Source organism: Falco naumanni, chromosome 9, assembly GCF_017639655.2.
Source record: "Falco naumanni isolate bFalNau1 chromosome 9, bFalNau1.pat, whole genome shotgun sequence".
Taxonomy (NCBI): Eukaryota; Metazoa; Chordata; class Aves; order Falconiformes; family Falconidae; genus Falco; species Falco naumanni.
In genome coordinates, this window is record NC_054062.1 from 49,657,681 (window position 1) to 49,677,339 (window position 19,659).

The 19,659-nt window shown below is 50.4% G+C and overlaps 1 protein-coding gene across 2 annotated transcripts in view; it reads right to left on the reverse strand.

Annotated features, from left to right (window-relative positions):
* Nucleotides 1-19,659, reverse strand: part of CTBP2 (C-terminal binding protein 2) — a 319,500-nt gene that overhangs the window by 127,419 nt on the left and 172,422 nt on the right. Inside the window, exon 1 of one of the 2 annotated variants that reach the window (XM_040607557.1) lies at nt 17,359-17,513. The exons of the other annotated variant lie outside the window; for it this stretch is intronic. The gene's annotated coding sequence lies outside the window, so the exon portion shown is untranslated. Of the gene's footprint in view, nt 1-17,358; nt 17,514-19,659 lie in introns of those variants that run through there. 2 annotated transcript variants of the gene reach the window in all.

Consider the following 19,659-nt stretch of genomic DNA (forward strand, 5'->3'; position numbering starts at 1 on the left):
CAACCTCCCACCCCTGCCCGTGACACCTGATGCTCTCCCCAGGGTGCCCATCCATCTCGTACCTGCTCATCCACCATGGAAGAAAGACGCTGGGGGGTTCAGCTTGCGAGGGGCGACAAAGGACTGCCCCCAGTCCCCTACCCTTCCCTCCACCTGCCACTGCCAAGGGCGTCCTCCTTTGGAACAATAAACAGGAATGCATAATCCCTCCATGAACAGCTACTCTCTGGTTTATGGATCTACCAGTACGTTCTGCTGATACAACACCGACGAACAGCGTCATAAAGGTTATTTAAATAAAACCAGAGACAGTTTAATACCACAGCCCAGCACATCGCTTTTGATGGGTTTCGCAAGTACACAAAATAAGCAAACATTCCACCCCTCCAAGCTCCTCCTGTTGATCCCCTAAATCACATCTTCTGTATGTCTCAAGCGAGCTGGGCCACCGGAGGAGACCCTGCCCGACACCCACCACACTGCTCGCACCTGGATAAACTCAATGCCGCACGTGGCAGCTCGTTTCTTCATACAGCCTCCTGAACGACACAGCAAGCACCATCTTCCACTGCGAGGGCACTCAGCACCTGACAGCACAGCATCTTCTCTACCCTGTCCAAATAATTTTTCCAGCTCACCCAAAGACAATGAACCTTTCTGCTAGCAGAGGCAGTGTTATTCCTATTCCTTGCACCTGGAAAGTGCTTATTGACCAAGACTCTATTGCAGTGTGGGGACAGCAAGGAATCTGTCTTTTGCCTCTGCTTCCCTGCTTACCCAGCTGCTTTTATGCATGGTAATAAACCAGCAGAGGAGCAACCAAACGCCTGAGATGCAAGCGGGACCATCTCAGCTTTGGCCATTTCCGCCCTATTGATCTGTGGGGTCCAACTGCACCCATTCCCTCGGTCTGCTGCTCTGGGGAGGACAAGAGTTAAGTTTTCTTAAGGTTCAAATCAACTTCAGTCAGTCCATGGTACTTTCCAGCCCTCTGTAAGGTCCTCTTATGGGTTTTGCCCACAGCAACGAGTGGTCTGGACTTCAGGCAGGACTCCTTTCCCCTTCTGCCTTCCCAACGAAAGAGTGAAGAACCAACCCCCCAACACTGCACATGCAGTATTTGCAAGCGGGTCACTCCCCTGAGGTATCTTCCAACCCTGAAGGTTACGCTCATGAAATGAAGCTTTGGGAGATGTCAGTGGGCTGCTTTCTGACTGGCATTTTTTTCCCAGCCACTGCCAACAGCAGGACATGGCACCTGGAAAAGGTAGGAAAACTGCCCGATGGGCTTCCCGAAAGCGCAGCAAGACTGATCCCTGTCCGAGCGGCTCTGAAATACGGTTTTGGACCACACCACCAGCTGGTGTAAACCAGCATCACTACAGCAGCACAGCAGAGAGCGGAGCCTGGCCCCTGTCGCCGCTCCAAGGCGCAGGAGCATCCCTGATTTCGTCTGACAGAATCAGCGCACTCGTCACTGACGTTCTCCAGAGCCAGAGCAGGAGGTTTGCCTTTATTTCCACTTTAGTGCATCCTGCTGACCCAGGACATGACACAAAAACGCCGAGTATGGAGTGACAAGATTTAACAGTCAAGTGATAACGCACACTTGATGCTAAGAGCCTGCTTCTGGAAGATGCTGCTCTGCCGCAGGAGCAGCCCAGGCACACGGGCACATCTCAGGAGGCCAGCCTGCAGAAGTGCCATGCCAACCTCATGTCCTCTACCACAGCGACAGGAGACATGCTAACTCCACTCAGATTGGCTTCCCAGTTAAGTTTCCACACATGAGCTTCCCAATGATGGGGCAAAATCCCCTCCACAGGAGTCAGTCCTGTCCAAACCTGTCCCCACCTTCAAGTAGCCCCTCATCTTCTTGAGTGCTCCCTAACCCCTGTCCACAGACCCACATCTTCTTCCACCTCCCCTGTCTCCACCTGCCAAAGTGCCACCACACTAAGTAGCACCAGCAGCTCCCAGCATCCTATGTCCAGCAGAGACACCATTTCTCCCTCCTGGATCACGCCACTTGCTTGATTTGTGGAAAGAGGAGTAGGAGAAGCAGCCATGGAAGGAATATTACATGAAGACGGTTACGGAAAAAATAGAGAAACATAACACAAACCCTACACAGAGCACGTGAGTATGTAAGCTTTTCTCCTGCCATAGAATAACTAGCGCAAAACACACTGGGATCATGTTCTTTTTCCAACGCAACGTGTGCATTGTTTTTGTTGATCCGTCTGGTTGGGGTTTTGAAAGCCATCGCTTCCTGCATTCCACAACAGAAACTTTACACCCACAAAACCTGGTACCATTTCTTTTTATTCTTCCTGTCTTTATTCTATTTATTTATTCAGCTATCCAATGTGAAAGGCCATAAATCGCGCTGCTACTTAAGTCACAGGGGGAATTCCTTTAAACATAAGTAAAAACTCATAAATAACTTCCTGCAGTCAACAATGCATTCATTTTCTTCTCCGCTTTCAGACTAATCTTCCAGCTAACAAATCAAATCAAGCACCAAAATGTAATTATTCCATTGTGATAATCATCTCCTTATACTCACAGCATACTTTGGCTTATTTCTTCTCAAATTAAGATTAGTAGAGAGTTTTGAGCCGGCAGGAGGGATGTAAGGCGCTGATAAACCCAAGGTATGACAAGGAAACTGCTCAACTCGACCAGGGTCCTGCATCTTGAGCAGAAGGCATGCTAGTGCCAGGTTGGTGGAAAAAGTGACACCAAATCCATTTTAAACTCACTTTATATTAGTATGATTCACAGTAGGGTATTCAAGACAATGAAGTGCATGATCTCAAAAAAAGATGATTTTAATACCGGGACAATTCCCTCAAACTTGCTGGAAGCAATGCAGCTACAAATAAAGCCAGGAATTCATCTGTGACAGAGTCAGTAAAAAAAAGGCAAGAAACACTTTGAAAAACGCACCCACACTGGACATGCGGGCAAATATTTATTTTGCCCTCCACAAAATTTGCGTCCCACGATCAGCCCTCATCACTTCCAAAACACTGCTGGCTTGCTGCGCGCAAGGACGGAGCTTGGCAGTCACACATACCGACATGGGCATGTCAGGGACGAGCAAGGCAAATTCCCCAGAGAAAGGAATGCACACAGACACGGACGCGCCGTGTTACACGCTCGCTCCACACCACGGGATGGCAAAGTGGCGGCCAGCATCAACAGCGGGGCCAGAAGCATCAGGCTAAAAATAAAACGACAGAAATAAACTTGCCTTGACTGCCAGCCTCCCGAGGAACCAAATGTATAGGGCTTGAGGGGGCAAAAAAAACCAACCCTAACCCTGCAGCCATCAATCTGCATCTGGCACTTAGTGCTGGGCAGCACAGCAAAGGGACGGCGGCAGAAGCAGGAAGGTAAGAGACTCACTGGCACCAGAGACCGGGCATGGAAGCGCAGTGGGGACCGGGCACGGAACCGTGGCAGGTGAGCGGCTGCCTGCCCAAGAGCATCCTCATCCTCCCCAGAGCACAGCTGGGAAATGCAGAATCTGGCACAACCCGCACGGGAAGGTGATGCTGCAAGCCAAGGTCCAGGAAAACGGAGACAGCAGGCAGCCGGTAACTCTATTCTACACCACACTATTTTAAGGTTTTTTTATTTTACTTTTTTATTTTGTCACCTTCACTGAACTATCACGGCAAGCTTTTCCATGCAAACACCTTCTCTAAGTCTTTGAAAGCCTGCAGATTTGTAACAATGGAACAATAAACCATGCCAGGCACACTCAGACTTTAACATTTAAAACATTAGCAGTTTAGATGACAAACATTTTATTTCAAAGGCTGCAGCTGCACAAGCCCGGGGTGTGGAACGGAGCCCTGGCTCGCTCGGCTCCGGCAGTGCGTCCCTTGCCAGCCCTGTGCCCTACCAGTGCAGCCACACCTCAAAAGCAAACACCTGGGTAGCCTGGATTGCTTCTTAATCTGATTTACCGGGCTGTTTTTGTATCAGGGAGTTCAGGAAAACACGTCAGAGCCATTTGAAGGTTGCTTTTTGTTGTGGTTTTGTTGTTTTTGGTTTTGGTTTTTTTTTAAATTAGTTGGTTTTGGGAAAGATGTCCATCACAGGAGACTGCACTCTGGGCTTAAAATAAAGAGACTGCACTCTTAAAATAAAAGTGGATTATAGTGAAAACGCTGATGTATCCTTCAGCGAGGACCACCACCAATTCATTACATTGCTGAGAAATTCCTCCCAGACATCGCGCACACACACGCTAGGACTTGAGGAAACGTTGCTGCCCGACCCCAGCGGCAGCGGCGTGGTGGGATGCAGGAGGGCAGCCCGGCACAGCGGCCGGGTCCCGGCACCAGGCACATCCCTCGGCTGATGGGAGGCAGGGACGGTGGCCAGGCCACCGGCCACACCACCAGGAGAAGTCTTTTGCAGCCCTTTTGTCCCAGCAGACCTTATATTGAGTTTTCCGAGGGTTGGGTTTTTTTACTTCAATGTATTTGTCTGACACACTTGAAGTGAGATATTCCTAATTCTGTATGACAGAGTGATTTTTAAAGTAGCTCTGTGAGTTACTGATGGAAACATACATTTAGTGATTTACAGAAAAAAAACAACCCAGAAGAGATCTGGTCTGAGCAGAGGCTCCCAGAGCTGATGGGGAGCAAGAGCCACGGGACTCCCCTCTCCCCTTCAGACAGGCAGCACGCTCTTGGCAAGCTCATTTAACCCACTTACGCTCTCCAAAATGTTTGGAAATCCTCAAGTAAAGACCTCGTAGAGTGATAAAAAAAAAATAATCTCATCTCACCTCTATCACGACTTACGCTCCCCTTGCACTGAGCTTGCATTGCAAAAGGGAATCCACCAGATACGGTACGGACACTGTGCCTGTCCAGCACGTAACAGGATGCTGGTACCTGGCCACGCGCTGGGAACTGGCATCCCTGGGTACACTTCCACCCCAGTTATTTCAGCTACTCAGGTCTTGGTTTGTAGCCCAGGAACGCAGCATCACTCACCCAGCATGGCGTCGGCTATCGGGCGCCCGCCCCCCCGCAAGCACAAACACCTATGCCTGGAGGGAAGTAACTGTTTTCCTTTCGGGGTAAGGAAAACCATTGCTGATGCGATGCTCCGCACCACTCCTCAAAGCAGGTACCCTGCTGAGGGTATCCCAGGTGCCAAAGGATGCTCACTGCAATGACGGGCAAGTATGGATTTGTGCCGCTGCTGTCGGCCCAGGTGAAGAAAAGAAAGCCACGAGCTGTTGGGAGAGGGTTCGCTTGCAGGTTTCTCATCATAATTAAGCGTGGTGCACCATGCCATGGTGCGGTGGGCTGCCGCAGGGGCGCGGGGTGACAAGACGACAGCCCCGAGAACAGCAGGAGCGAAACTGCTTGAAACCAGCAGGAAAGCAGCCCAAGTGCTCCTGAGTGCCTTTTTCCAATGCACCAGCCAGCAGGACAGGGAAAGACGAGAGGTACCGGGGAAGGAGCAGGGACTGCCCCGGGCTTTGGGGTGCACAGCCCTGGCGTGGGGGTGCCCGCCCAGCTGGTACCCACAGCTTCCCCTGCCGTGGGGCAGGGTGACCCGGCAGGAGCGAGGATGGGGAACAAGGGCTGCCTGAGCATTTCAGTGTCACGTAGCACACCGCTATCCCAGGAAGCAACATATTTTTTCTTCTGTTTTCTCCTCTCTGCTGTTTTCCAGCCCTTAAAAAAGCTACCAGACCGAGAGCATCGTTCCATGTACTGCAACCTGAACAGCAGCAGGAAATTTTAAAATTTCAGGTGCGTACACAAAACCCTCTAACACATGTATATTTTATTTGATTTACTGTAATACTTTTCTTCATCTCTTGAAAGTAATTTTTCTCCAAAGCATAACTGCTTAATTGGCAAGTGTACAAAATATAATTACACTGCATGCAAGTTACAATATTGCTTATGGGAATATCACTGTTGATGCATTCTGCTCTATTTTGTGTTTAATCTTTATGAAGAGATCTGTAGGAAAATAGCTAGGTACTCTTGATTTTATAAACGTGACACAACTTTCAGTCATTTCTCTGCCTAACCAAAGCCCAAACAAATGCAACTGAAAGACAACAGAAAACTCCTGGGCTAGCCTAACACGTCGAAGTTAATAAAATTCTTACGCTTTCCTCTAAAGAAAGTGCAATGTGCAGGACACTAAAAAAAATCACCAACCTCTCCAGGCTTAGGTTTGTCACATCCATTACACTACCAGAGCAACTTAAGGACATGGTATATAGGAATACATCGCTTTTAATGACAACTTGAGGGGGTTTTATTACATTCCCCAGAAGGACCTTTGCAGTCGCATCTTTTCTAACGGAAGGATAAAGCAGCAAGGCAGAGCCATGGATGCCTAGCGCCCACACAGTGCACAGTGCCCAGTACTCAGTGGCAAAAAACCTCTTGCCCTTTGTGCCCCCGGCTCTCCCCAGACAGGCCAACAATTCCCACTGCATCCGCAACTCCCACTAAATTGACATCCAGCCCCACCAGCCCTACTGCCACCCCCGGAGGAACTCCCCCCTCTGCAAGCATTTACACACTCGAGTGACGTTACGCGCAGGAGTAGATGTGCTGTCTGGAAATGGGTCTCTCTGGTCTGACGGCTAACTAATATCGGCGTGTTTTAAGTGCCTTAAAGGTTTATTTCATTTGCTTGAGTAATGAGATTAATGTGATGTTTGTTTGTTTAAGCTAAATCATACAAAGCCAAACATCTAAATGTCCTTAATTCACAGCATTAGCCCCAGCTGGGTTACCATGTGAGCCCATCGCACTATCCTGCTTTTCATTGCACCAACAAATTCCTGTTTTGCTCCAGTTTCACTCCCAGAGGTCAGCCAGCACAAGGACACCTCGAGTGGCCAAATAAACCCTTAAACGTTGCCATGCACTGCCTAATGTTTGCATGCACTCCCTGTTTTCTTTGCAAGTAAGTTTTTAGCATAACCAACCTCTAGACCTAAAAAAACAATGTAAACCCAGCAGGGGGTGTGTGTATGTACATACACACACACACACACAAGAGGATCTGAACCAACGCTCCTGCGATAACAGCTCCTGAATACTCAAGCACAACCCGGACAGGAGCCTGGCGATCCCGCAAACCTCATCCATGAATGATGGATGAGACAGAGAGAACGATCTGCAAACTCACCTCAAAGCGGAGTCAATCTCCAAACATCCAGCTGCACATTCTTGCATCAAAATACAAATAAATTTGCACACAAACCACAACACAAGCAACGTATAATTAATTTTTAAATCTGGGTTTAACCTGTTTTGATCAGTTTGCTCTCCTGTCTGTATTCTTCTGCGCAGAAGCTGGCACCAAGGCTGGAGTTATTTCTGATGTCCCATGGCCACCAAGAGCTGACTCAGATGAGTTTGAATAAATTCTGCACAATTAGATGAAGCACACAACTATCAAAAAAAGTAATCCCTCCTCATTTCCTTCCCGCACCTCAATTAATCCCCACCTGACCCAGGCATTAGCCGTAACACAGGCTGACACGGCCCCTGCTAACTCCTGACCTAGTGCTGAGTACCTGCTGCTGGCACCGCGGGTGACTCATCCTTATGACAGACACAAGGACTTTTTTAGGGAAATGGTGGGAAATGAAGAACCTACGATCTTCCCTGAGCACTGAAGGTCATCACATCCTGCAGTCTCCACCCTGAGATACAGGTCTCCTCTCTGCAAGTCACCCTCTTGAAGAACATCTGCCATGCTGGTGCTTGGGATCTGCATACATTGGTCATTCTCATTTAAACGATGGGCTTTCATGGATTTTGAGGTCAGAAGAGACCACCGTGCTTTTCCAGCCTGACACACTGCATGCTAACTTACCTCAATTAATCCCTGCTTGAGTGTCATTCACCCCAGTGAACAAAGAGCGCTGAATCTGGCGTGTCCAAAGGTGGAGGAACCACCAGCACCTTCAGCAGCCTCTTCTGCCTGGCCCTTAGCTCTAGCCTTTCCCCGGCTTCACCTTCCAGCTATCGGGTCTTGTTAACACTCTGCCCACTAGAGCCCCAAAGCTCTTTATTATTCAATTTGTTTTCCCCATGACAACGCTAATTGCTTTCATCAATTTACCTTCCAACGCTCTCCCAGGTAAGTCAAGCGGACGGAGGTCCAGGACCCCTCCCCTGCATCCCTCCCCGACACCTTGGGTGCTCCCACGGCCCTCGGCAGACCCTCCTCGACAGGCGCCAGGGACACGGCAGCCACCACGTCCCTCGTCCAGCCCCGCAGCCACCTGCCAGCCCAGGCAAGGAGCACGTAAGACCTTTGGCCATGATATCGCATTAGCAGCGCTCGCTCGTGACTCCTCGCTCCTCTATAAAGATGTGATTTCTCCAGACAGCATCCTGGAGGTACAGCCTGCGTTGTTTGCTCTCAGATAGAGAAATTTACAGTTGGCCATCTGAGAAATATTACCTGCCTGTATCCAAGCAATACAAATTGCTTTTACCAGCGGTCACTCCTTTTCATTATTTACCACTCTTCCAATCTTAGTGACATTTCAAGCTTTAGCTACGGTGACTCCCTTATCACGGGGTTGCTCACACGTTAAGCAGCGTAAGGACAAAAATGAGCACTCAGAGAAGCTGCTAGAAATGGATGTTTGGAAATTACTCCTGATTTTACAACTGTATTCTGAAAGCTGACGCTCTGACAGGTCTCAGCCCATCGCTCTTTTGCACCTCCCCAGCCAAAACAGCAGCGCTGTACCAACTGCATTTTTTGCTGAATTTTAAGTAAATAAAAATCCCCGCAGTCATCCTTATCAATCCCACCGATGAGCTCTTTCCATGAAAAACACGTAAGTTAGTTCTGAAGGATGTGCTGCCCTGAAACTCACACTGATGGAGATTGTGTGCATCGCCGTCCTTCCCTCCTTCATTAAACAAGTCTACGAACGACTCGAACCGTTTGCTCAGGAGTTGCGTTAAACTGACAGGTCTGTCTTACTCAGCCTGGCCCGTTTACTGCTTTTCGATAATAAAACAACCTAAGAATTGCTATGGTTTGCAGCGAATTCTCCAGTATCTCAAGACTTAGTAAAATATACACGTTACTGGCTGGGTTTACTCTGTGAACCTCTTCACAGAGAGATGCAGGGGCCGATGTACAAAGGTCCGACTAAAGCGGCGGCTGTTTTAACATCCACTGCTACCACAACTCCAACAGGGTCTAAACACCCCATTACTTTTCTCACTCAAAAAAAGTGTAATATTTTTGTCTTTTCCATTAACTTCATCTAGTAACCTAGTTTTATTCCTAATACTTCGCAGAAACTGTTTGTTCCTCTCATTGTCACCAGCTGCAGCTTCTCTCTCCGTCCTTTCGCCTCTTTCCTCAAGCTCTGATTTCCATCCTCTGCCATCGATTCCCCTCTCGGGCACCGGGATGGGCAGGCGGTGACTGCATCATCACAACTGTGCGCCCCACTTGGGCATCCAGCACCTTAAGCGGCCCGGAGCACAGGCTGGAAGGGTGATGGCTGAAGGTGAAGCAGCCAGGCGGAGATGCACTTGGCCAGATTCTTGCTCCTGATACATCATTCTACTAAATTTTTTTTCAGAAACAACCGCAATAATCATCACTGGCCGCAACCTCACTGCCTGGGGCTAAGCAAGAATGAGATTTCATACTCCAGGCAAGGCTGGAACTAGTACTTAGTGAAGCTGGGTCACCTCCAAGAAAGCACAAATTCAAGAAATATGTTGAACTTTTGGCTAGACAACACTAAAATTGCACTCGGTCTCTCCAAATCTACGCTGCTTCTTCCTAATGCTCACAATTTTTTGTTGTCCAGATGGAGAGATACAGATCTATGCTTTCTGCTCTTCAAACATTGAGGAGGGGAGAAATACGTCATCTTGGTGCTTCACCTAGCAAAAATATTACAGCGTAGAACAAAAATCCTATTTCTTTCTAGGAACAGAAAATAGGTAGAATAGGTATTTTATTTGAGAAGCGCTGTTGTTACTAGCAAAGGGCAAAAGCTGAAGTTAGCATAGGTGTTCCGGCACTGAACATCTGGACACCCCAATTCTAGGCTCAACTGTTGCAGCATACCGCTTCTGTAAGAGAGGTACTAGCTCAGACGAGTGGAACTATAAAACCTACATGATCTTCTGCTGTGCGATCATGAAACTTCAGATAACTGCAAGATCACGAAAGCAGATGAAAAGGGTTTTTTTTCCATATATTGAATTGAAATTCATTTCATCCACAGCTTGTCACAGCAAAGCTCCAGTCTCTCAACTTTTAAGTGTAACATCTAGTATTTAGCCTAATTACTTTGTTTAAATTGCTGATTTCTTCCAACATCCCCTCTCATGCAGAACCTGGTTTTTAGAATAAAGATAATAAAAAAGTCAACACTTCGTGACAGCTGTACAGGTACCATTACCATCTCTTTTACTTGGCCTAGCACAGTTTTAAAGGGGAATTTACAGGGTTTTCCCTCCAGCTAACACAAACAAAGGACATTCCCCCCCACCCCCACCCACCCCCCCGATCGTCATAAAACTAAAGGGTACACTGATAAAAGCAAGGAGGAGAGTTGCTGAGGCTAGCCAAGACGCAGTTATTCAAAGGGGCCTGCAGAAGGCCAGTTTTTAATTAAAAACTTTATCTCGAACATAAATTACAAGCTCCTCATGCCCAAAGTTCCTAGTGCGTCACCCGCAGAGGAATAAGGAGACCACGGAGTCCTTGCACCTTGGGCAAGCCTCAGCGTGGTACAACACGGCTGTACGCAGGCGCGCCTGGGATGCTGTAACAGAAAAGATGCAGGAAGGCCAGGAGATGCCCTCGATGACAGCACTGCTGCCAGGCTCACACCGAAGGGCACAAAACCAGGAGCTGCCTGTTGAGAAGGGAGGGCCGGTGTAGCGCCGGCTTCCTCTGCGTGTAAATCGGAATCTCCATAAAGGCAGGCTGAGGACCTGCAGAGCTCATGGCACCCCACAGTGCCATACCCACTGGCTGTGCAGGAGCCAGCCACGTGATTAATTGTTGGGTTTGTTTATTTTCTGCCCTAATGATGATGCTTTTGGCTCCGTCAGCGTGTCAGCTGCGCGGAAACTAATGGATTTCCTTCTCCTCCTTCTGCCTCTTTTGGGGCTGATCCTGCACTCCTTGTACACCCACCACCCTTGCCAAAGCCCACCAGCATTCCAGTGGGGCTCAACCATTCTCCCAGTCAGGGCTGCTGATACCTCCCAGAGCCATACGTTATAGTTATTACAATAATAACCAAAGGCCAGGCTAATTTTGGAATATCCTACGACTTTGTGCCAACCTCCTCAGCACAGAAGCTACTATTTTTCCAGAGCGAACGGGTCGCTAAAAAAAAATGATAGGCAGAATCCATTACATATCTGTTATATTTAGCAGCAGAGAATCCATCTGCATTATTCCTGGTCTCATTAAAGACTTGGCTCCTTGTAAATATTATGTCTCTAATCCACACATTCTCCCTCCGCGCTGTGCTTCAGGGGTCTATTTAAGTAATAATTGGTATGCGTTGTTGCAAAGAAATAGTGGCTGAGTGTTTGACAACATTACACAAGTTAATGTACATGGGAGCAACTGTGGCGGTCCTCGTGTGAAAAATCAATTCAGCGAGGTTCCCGCCAGCACCCCTGCAAAAACCTCCCAGCCAAGGTTCCCTGCGCTTCCTGGGTCCACAGAAGGGTGGGATTCGGTCAACCTTGCTTCGGCCACTGCGATGACACAGGTCCTTCCTGATGTCACGCTGCTCAGACTGCTGGTGGGGATTAGGGCGAGGACCTGGGCGAAGCAGAGTCTGCAATTCCACAGCCGAGCAGGTCGCTTTAACCACATAAAACCTGCTTCTGGTGGAAGGGATGGGCACAAGCCCAGAAGCGAGCAGGGCTGTTACTTTCAGCAGGACCACCGCTTTTTATTGGCTTAAAGAACACATGACAATACATGAACCAGATAAGGTTGGAAGAGCAAGTAATTAATAATTAAAATCTACTACTGATGCATTCAAGTAACTTGGGTTTTATTTGCATTTTACAGTAAAGTCCCAGAACAGATGGAACTTTACAGATGCCTATCAAGATGCCTACCTTGATCCACCCAGAAAACCACGCATTTGAAAACCAAGGCTGAATTATCCAAAATAACCGTGTAACGCAAGTGCGCACAGCTCCTGTCAGCTGTGGAGTGGGGGGGACCCTGAAAGGTGCTGGCACCCCAGGGGCTGTCCTCCCACCGAAAAACCGCAGAGCAGGGGCGAGCCGCCACCCCCCCGCTGGAGCGGGCTCTGCTCCTGGCTGGAATTTCAGGATGGTCTAAAAAACCCCAAAACCATTAAAAATCCAGAAGTGGGCAACCCCGCCAGGCAGCGGCACTGATGACCTCCATGGGCCCATCGAAGTGGACACTAACAACGCGGAGCCCTCCCCACAGCTGCACTGGGGTCTGAGAGCGGCTGTGTGCCCCCCCAGGAGCCACACGCACCCCCCTCCAGACGACACAAGTATGTAACACCCAGAAATGCCACACTAATGGGAACAGAGGCAGTGACACGTGCACCGCTAAGGGGAACCCTCCATAGCACCACAGCTTTGATGTTTGGTGGGAAAACGCCGGCCTTGCTCCTCACCATGCTTCTCCTCATGCAGGACGTGTAACTGCAGACCTCAGGTCGGCCACAGCAAACTCCATCCCACCAGCACTGACCTTCAGGACGTGCCAATGCAGATGCAAACCCCTCCATCAGGCCACTCCAGTTCCACCACGCATTTTTCCCCTCCAGCTATTCCAGCTGTATTTCTTTTTAATAATCCCATGGAAGTTAACATGTAATGCAACCCAGGCACTAACAAATCATTACAGAGCAAAAAACCACCAACAACTTTGCTAGCAGGACCACCACGATCTTCTCATGCAGCCCCACCGTGCTCCCCCCTCACCAGACCAAGTGCCACTAACCCAACCGACCAAAGCGAACCCTAAAGCCCACGCAGCCAGGCTTATCTCACAGTTTCAACATGGAAAGTTCGAGTAGGGCATCAAATCTAGGTGAGATTGGAGCAAATCTGGACCCAGGCCCCCTGCTGCCTTGAAGACAGGCGTGACAAAACGGGACTTCTGTTCCTCAACAGTCCAGTAGCTCTTTTCCGAACAAGAAGCCTTCATCTTTCTCAGCATCCCATTTCCCGAGCACGACATCCCACCAGCATTACCACCTCACAGAGGAGAAACAAAATTTAATTTAAAAACTTCAGACATTTGTTCCTCTGCAAACAATTCCTGGTTCTTAAGAAACCATCGGGGCTCACAGTGCAAGAAAGGGGAGCGCACGCTCATGAAGCATCACTGGTTGTTGTAGAACTAAATAAATAACAGCTGATCCTTGTTGCAAAGGAAAAAAAAAAAAAAACCAAACCAAAACCCAAAAACAACGATCCTTGTAACTAAGTAATAACAACTGTGCTCTGTTACCAAAAACTCCTGCTGACTTCACAGAAAATGTTGTCTGGTGCCTCCCTGGTACTCTGTAAAATGCCAAAGACCCCTGTCTCCTCGCCACGACGGCGCTGAGCAGAGGGGGAAGGTACGCAGGGCATACGGAGAAGGTCTGGTTTCCATGCCCTGGCTGGCGCAAAGGACGATGACAGTATTTTTCATCCTTTCACCTTAAACCTTATCTTTATTTTATTTCCTCTGGTAAAGAAGGAACAGAAAAACGAGCCATGGGAGCTGGAATGAGAGCTGGCCCAGGTGTACCCGACACACCGCTTTTGGAAGTGCAGCTTCCAGCACCGTGTACAGCGGAGGCGAAAACACCGATTCCTGGCTAAAACGTCTGCGCTACCCCAGTCAACAGCAGAATCAGCAGCGATTTGCGAAGAACCTCCCCTCCAAAGTTTCAGTGTTCCCTGCAAGTGGGGACCCCCAACAACCCCCCTACACCCCCCCTGCACAGTCCTTGCTGTCCTGCGAGTCCCCGTGCCGTTTCTCCTGTCACAGCCTACAACCTAAGCATCTGTAACTGTTGGGGGCAGGGGGTCCCTGTGCTCTGAAAACCCCCAAATTTCTAGGGCAGGTGTAGTCACCCCAGTGTGAAGAGCTCCTCACCAGCAGATCCACTTTCCACTTCTTTACCTTACAACTAGAAAATAAAGCAAAGCAAGTCATACTTGCCAGATCTGATCTGAGGAGTAAATACGACACCCATCCGGTTTTATGAGATGGCATCATCCACCAGACTTTAACAAAAACACTTGCAAACCGCCAGCGCTGTGTCGAGAGAAGCTTTTCCATTTCTTCCATTTAAACACCAAGCCACTTGCAATTCCCACAGCCAGCGAAGAGCACCAAACCCCAGGGAAAACGACCCTGCCTTTCCCAAAAGGCTGGGCAACTCCACGTTTGGGTTGGTTTTGCTCATGGAAGTACATATTCTTACCAGCGTCAGCTGAACCGCGGAAGCGTGATCTGCACGGCCGCCAGCCTGATGGATAAACCGACTTGCCCGGCCAAAGGTTTCAGTAACGCTACTCCCAGCTCGTGCCTGGGACCTCATACTCGGGGGCTGATGATTTTTGCTGATACAAGGAATATTATCACTGGACCCCAACGGCCAGCCCCTGGACTGAAACGCCAGCGTCAGACGACGTTCTGCGCTGCAGTTTCGGCTGTGGGGAAACCCCCGTGACCGTCTGCCACCCAGCAAAAGCCCGAGGGGAACAGGGCACAACTCTGCCCCCGAAAAGCGGGTCTGGGTGAGAGGGACCTGTCGGCAAACTGGGCTGTGGGGCTGCAGCTCTGCGGGGCGCCACGCGGCAGAGCCGCCCTGGCCAGCCGAACCCCGGGGATCCCACCCCGGGGATCCCACCCCGGGGATCCCACCCCGGCTGGGCGAGGGAGAGAACTGCCCTGCCACCAGGGAAAGCTGACGGCAAGGCAGTACCACCTACGGTTTGTCTGCTGTAAAGCTGAGAGTGAAACTCTGGACCAAGAAAGCATCTCAGCCTGAAATTCTAGGGGAAAAATGAAAAGCCAAGGTGCATGCAAGCCGCATTTCAAAACACACCACCCTTACGAAACCACCTTCTTTTCTATTCAGTTTCAGAACCGCTTGGTCAAGACTTTTAAAGGGAAAGACACTTTGATTGCCCATGACTGGAAGAGCTCAGATCAAGGGAGGAACTGCCCCCAGCCCCCAGAAGCACCCGGGTTTGCTAATGATGAAAGCGAACCTCTGTCCCCGCTCCCTGCTAATGACTAACAGGTGGGTTTCACAAATGCGTCCAAAAATAAAAAGCTCCTTTCTAAAAATACCGCCCCGCATCTACAATGCCAGATTTTCCAGAAAAATACTGACGATAGCTGACGTATCCCAAACAATCGCTTTTATAGGAACTTGAGGCTGCCCCTGCAGCAGAAAGTTTTCCGAGGGGAAGAATACAAATCTTTGTTTGAGATCCGAGCCCTGTGGACGAACCCATTCCCTCGGCCAGCTCTGGAGCTCCAGCACAAATCAGCTTTATGGTAATAACAGATTACAGAACACATCGCCACAAATATTTTTTTTTTTTTTTTTTTTTTTTACTACAGGCTGCGTAATTGAAATGTCTGCGATTCAACAATCACCTTTGAATTCATAAATACCTCATAGTATTCTGAACACACTCTCCTATAATGAGACCGTCTTCAATTTTCCTTGGTAAAGAGACCTTTAAAGAATGCTAAAGCAGGTCGGCGCCCTTATGCACTGATGGAAACAGGAACAAAAGCATTTTGTCACCAGGCATCTCGTCTATCATTATTTTCTTCACTCTGCTTAAACAAACTGAAAAGTATGTGCCTTCCCCCCCTAAAAAAAAAAATAAAAATTAAAAAATCTGCAATAACTGCAATTTCATTCCGGTCGGTAAGCCACCATCTGTATGAAAACAACGGTCCATTATACCTAACCATCACCGGCTATCGTTTTTCCTGCTTCACTAATGTTTTTTAAAACACAGGATTAAAATGTCATACCATCCCTCACGTTCTGGGGAGCCGGGTGTATTCCTCTCCTCTGGTCACGGTATACTTAATCAAGTGTGAATGATTAAAGTACTTCAATTAGAGCTACGTACATTCATTGCAGGCAATTCAAAGGCAGCGAAGAAGTGCAGCTGAAAGAAGAAATTACTTCTACTACTTTGAGATCTCCATCTCCCCCTTTCCTCCTCCCTAGCACTGGGAGGACCCGGCAAAGTACCAAGCGCTGAGCCCCAGCCAGGATTTACCTTTGGGGCACGTCCCTCGGCAGGACAAAAGGCTGTTCTTTCCCCCCTCAGCAAGTCCAGCAAGTTGTGGGGGGGTGGGGGTATTTTTTTTTAATTTTTTTTTTTTTTTTTTTTTTTTTAATTTGGGAAGAATAACCTCAGAGCAGCACGCGGAAATCCGCGCCCCTCCTCCGGTTTTGCTTTCCAGGCATAGCGAGGGAAGGTTGAAAATTTCCCAGGGAGGGGGGAGATGGTAAATAAATAGTGGGGAAATGTAGGATGTGGAGCCCCGCGGGGGGGTGGGGGGTGCGGGAAGCCGGCACCGCGCACCTCCGCGGGCTCAGCGCGGAGAGTCGCTAAGTGCCCGGCGAGCGAGCGCCGGTCTTCAGCCCAAATAAAAACTGATGATTCTAAAGATTTAAAAAAAAAAAAAAAAAAAAAAAAAAAAAGAAGAAGTAAAAAATAGAAAAAATAATTTTCTAAATTAAAAAAAAACAACCGGGAAATCGATTGAAAATTAATAAAAAAAAAAAAAAAAAAAAAGAAACACGCGCCCGTGAAGGGAAAAATTAAAATAAAATATACACAGACGGACATCCAACGCATCGCGGCCGCATGCTCCGCGTCCCCCGGCCGCCGCGGCCGCGGCGGCCGGGGGACGCGGAGCTGGCGGCCGCGCCGCACCGCGGGGTTCCCCCTCGCCCAAACTTTCCTGCCGCCGCCGCCCCGTTAATCCCCCGGCAGATGTTGTCGGCGGCGCTCGGTCCTAAGTAAACAATGCGGGGCCCGGCACAACAAAAGATCTCCCACTTCACCCCGCCGCTCCGCCGCCCGCGCAAGTTGCGCGGCCGCCTCCCACCACCATCACCTCCTCCCCCCCACACACCGGGTTCTCGCCCTCCCTCTTTTTTTTTTTTTTTTTTTTTTTTTTTTTTCCTCCTCCATCCCCACCGCGGGGACATCCAAGCAAAGATGTCCTCGCCTTTCCTTGTCCTTCTCGCCGCGGAGCGCAGGGCGACAGCGCCCGCCGCCCCCCCCTTACCTGCTCCCGGCCGCCGCGGCTCGGCTCGGCTCGGCCCGGCCGCCGGCAGCCCCGCACCGCTCTTCAGCGCCGCATCCCTTCCCGCAGCCACCGCCGCCGGGCTCTGCCTGCTGGAGATCCACCTTAAAAACGCCACCCGCTCGCACACCGCACAAAAAAAAAAAAAAAACTTAATCCCCCCCCCCCCCCCCCCCCCCCCCCCCCCGCCGCTCTCCTGCTCCGCCCGCCGCCGCGCCGGGAGCGGACGGGGGCAGCGGAGCCCCGCGCAGCGCCCAGCACCAGCGGGGAGGATGCTAATTGCAACTTGGGGGGGAGGGTTGCCGGCTTTTTTTTTTTTTTCTCTTTTTTTTTTGTTTTTGCCTTTTATTCCACACACCCCCCTTTCTTTTTTTTTTTTTTTTTTTTTAAAGCCAGGAAAGGGAGAAAGTGCCCGGGCGGCGCTGGGCGGAGCGGACGCTCCCCCTCGCCACGCTGGGTGAGCGAAGGGAGAGGTAGGGGCTCTCACTGCCTTTTTTTTTTTTTCCTTCTTCTTCTTTTTTTTTCCCCCTTTTTTTTTTTTTTTTTTGGGCAATAGGCGGGGTCTCTCCTTGCAAACCAATGACACAAACCCACATGGACCAGCCTCGCCCCCTATAGATACTCTTCACTACAAATAGGCTCTCTCGGGGGATTAGTGGATCAGCTAAAGTACAAACAGACGCAGCGAGGAAGGGGCGGGGGGGCGGCGGGGGGGGGGGGGGGGCCGTGGAGCGGGACCCGGACCGGGCGGCCCCGGGCGCGCCCGCGGGGAGGGGGCTCCGCGGGGCGGGGAGGGGGCTCCGCGGGGCGCGGTGCCTGTTGCGCTCGGCGGCGGCCCGGGGCTGGGGGACACCCCCCACCACCACCCGTACCGCGGGCAGGGCCGGCGGCCGCCTTTGTTCGGCCACCCGCGCTGCGCGCAGCTTGCGCGGTCGCTGCCCCGGGCCGGCCGGTCACCCCAGCGCGGCGGTGCCGGGCGCGGAGCCCGCCGCCCTTGGGGGGGGGGGGGGGGAGGGGTCTGCGGAACCCCCTGGGAGCCGGTACCCAACCTCGGCCTTGGCCCCGCGCCCCTTTGTATGGCCGTCATCCCTCTGTCCGCCTGACTGTGCAATTACTCCATCCGCAATTACTCCATCCGCAATTACTCCATCCGCGCCCCGCACTGCGCGCAGGGGCTGGAATCGCCGCTGTGAGGCCGGGGAATAAAGGCCACCAGGCAGGCTGAGCCCGCGCCCTTGGCATCTCCAAGACGGAGGGGCTGACACATCCATCCCCGCCGAGCGCCCAATTTGATGTGACTATCGTATAATCACACCGGGGCGTTCAGCTGAATGCAAGATAACGGGAGCGCGCTCCGACGTGCGTTTATTTGTATTTGTATTCTGCATTACCCCCATAGATTTGGGAATTAATGTTTTGACAGACGTTCTTCATCTGCTTATCGCAAGAACGTGGGCAGGTGGTGATCCCATCTTTTTGTTGTATAATCATCGAGCCTTCTGCATTACATATATCCCGTGCTTCTCAATCAGCCTGTGAAAAAGCACATTCCTTTTCTAGTCAAATAAACCCCTTGAACCGGATCAATTGTCCATCAAAATTAATAAGCGAGCTTCAGTTTCTGTGGGGAAAATTACATGGTGAACAGCCTAAAGATCTGGATTCTTAGAAGAACGGGTTAGGTCCTGGGTGTTTACACCATGTCCATCATTTATCCTCCGAGCACCTGCTGCCGGGAGCCGCTACCTCCATCCCACAGAAGTTGAAGCCTCGCACAGCCTCAGCTCACCGGGATTCCCGTGGTGTAGGCGCCCAGGTGGCCACCGCCGCGGCCACCCCGTCATACCCAGGCTCTGCACGGCGCGGGGTACAGCCGGGCACCCCCAAGCAGATTTTAGCAAAATTAAGCAGCTTTCAGCTCGAAGACGCATCTAATTCTGCGCTCTTCCCTTTGGCGACAGTGCCTCCGAAGAGAAAAACCCTACCCGCCTGCAGGAAACCTCACTGTAAGCATCACAGCCTCCGCCTGACTGGGATTTCTTGGATTTCCATCACTGCCCAGATATTACGGGCAGCTTGCTGGCACGTGGAGCTTGGGCCGCAATGAGTAACAGCAGTCTGCCCCAGCCGAGGGCCTGCCCGTGGTGATTTCTTTAAACCACACTCACTGTCGCTCTTTGCTTGAGCCAATTTGCTTTGTTCAACATTACGTATACAACGTATGGGGGCGCGGGACAGGAAAACAGTAATTGCTTCTAATAAATAACATTGAGTTCGTGATAT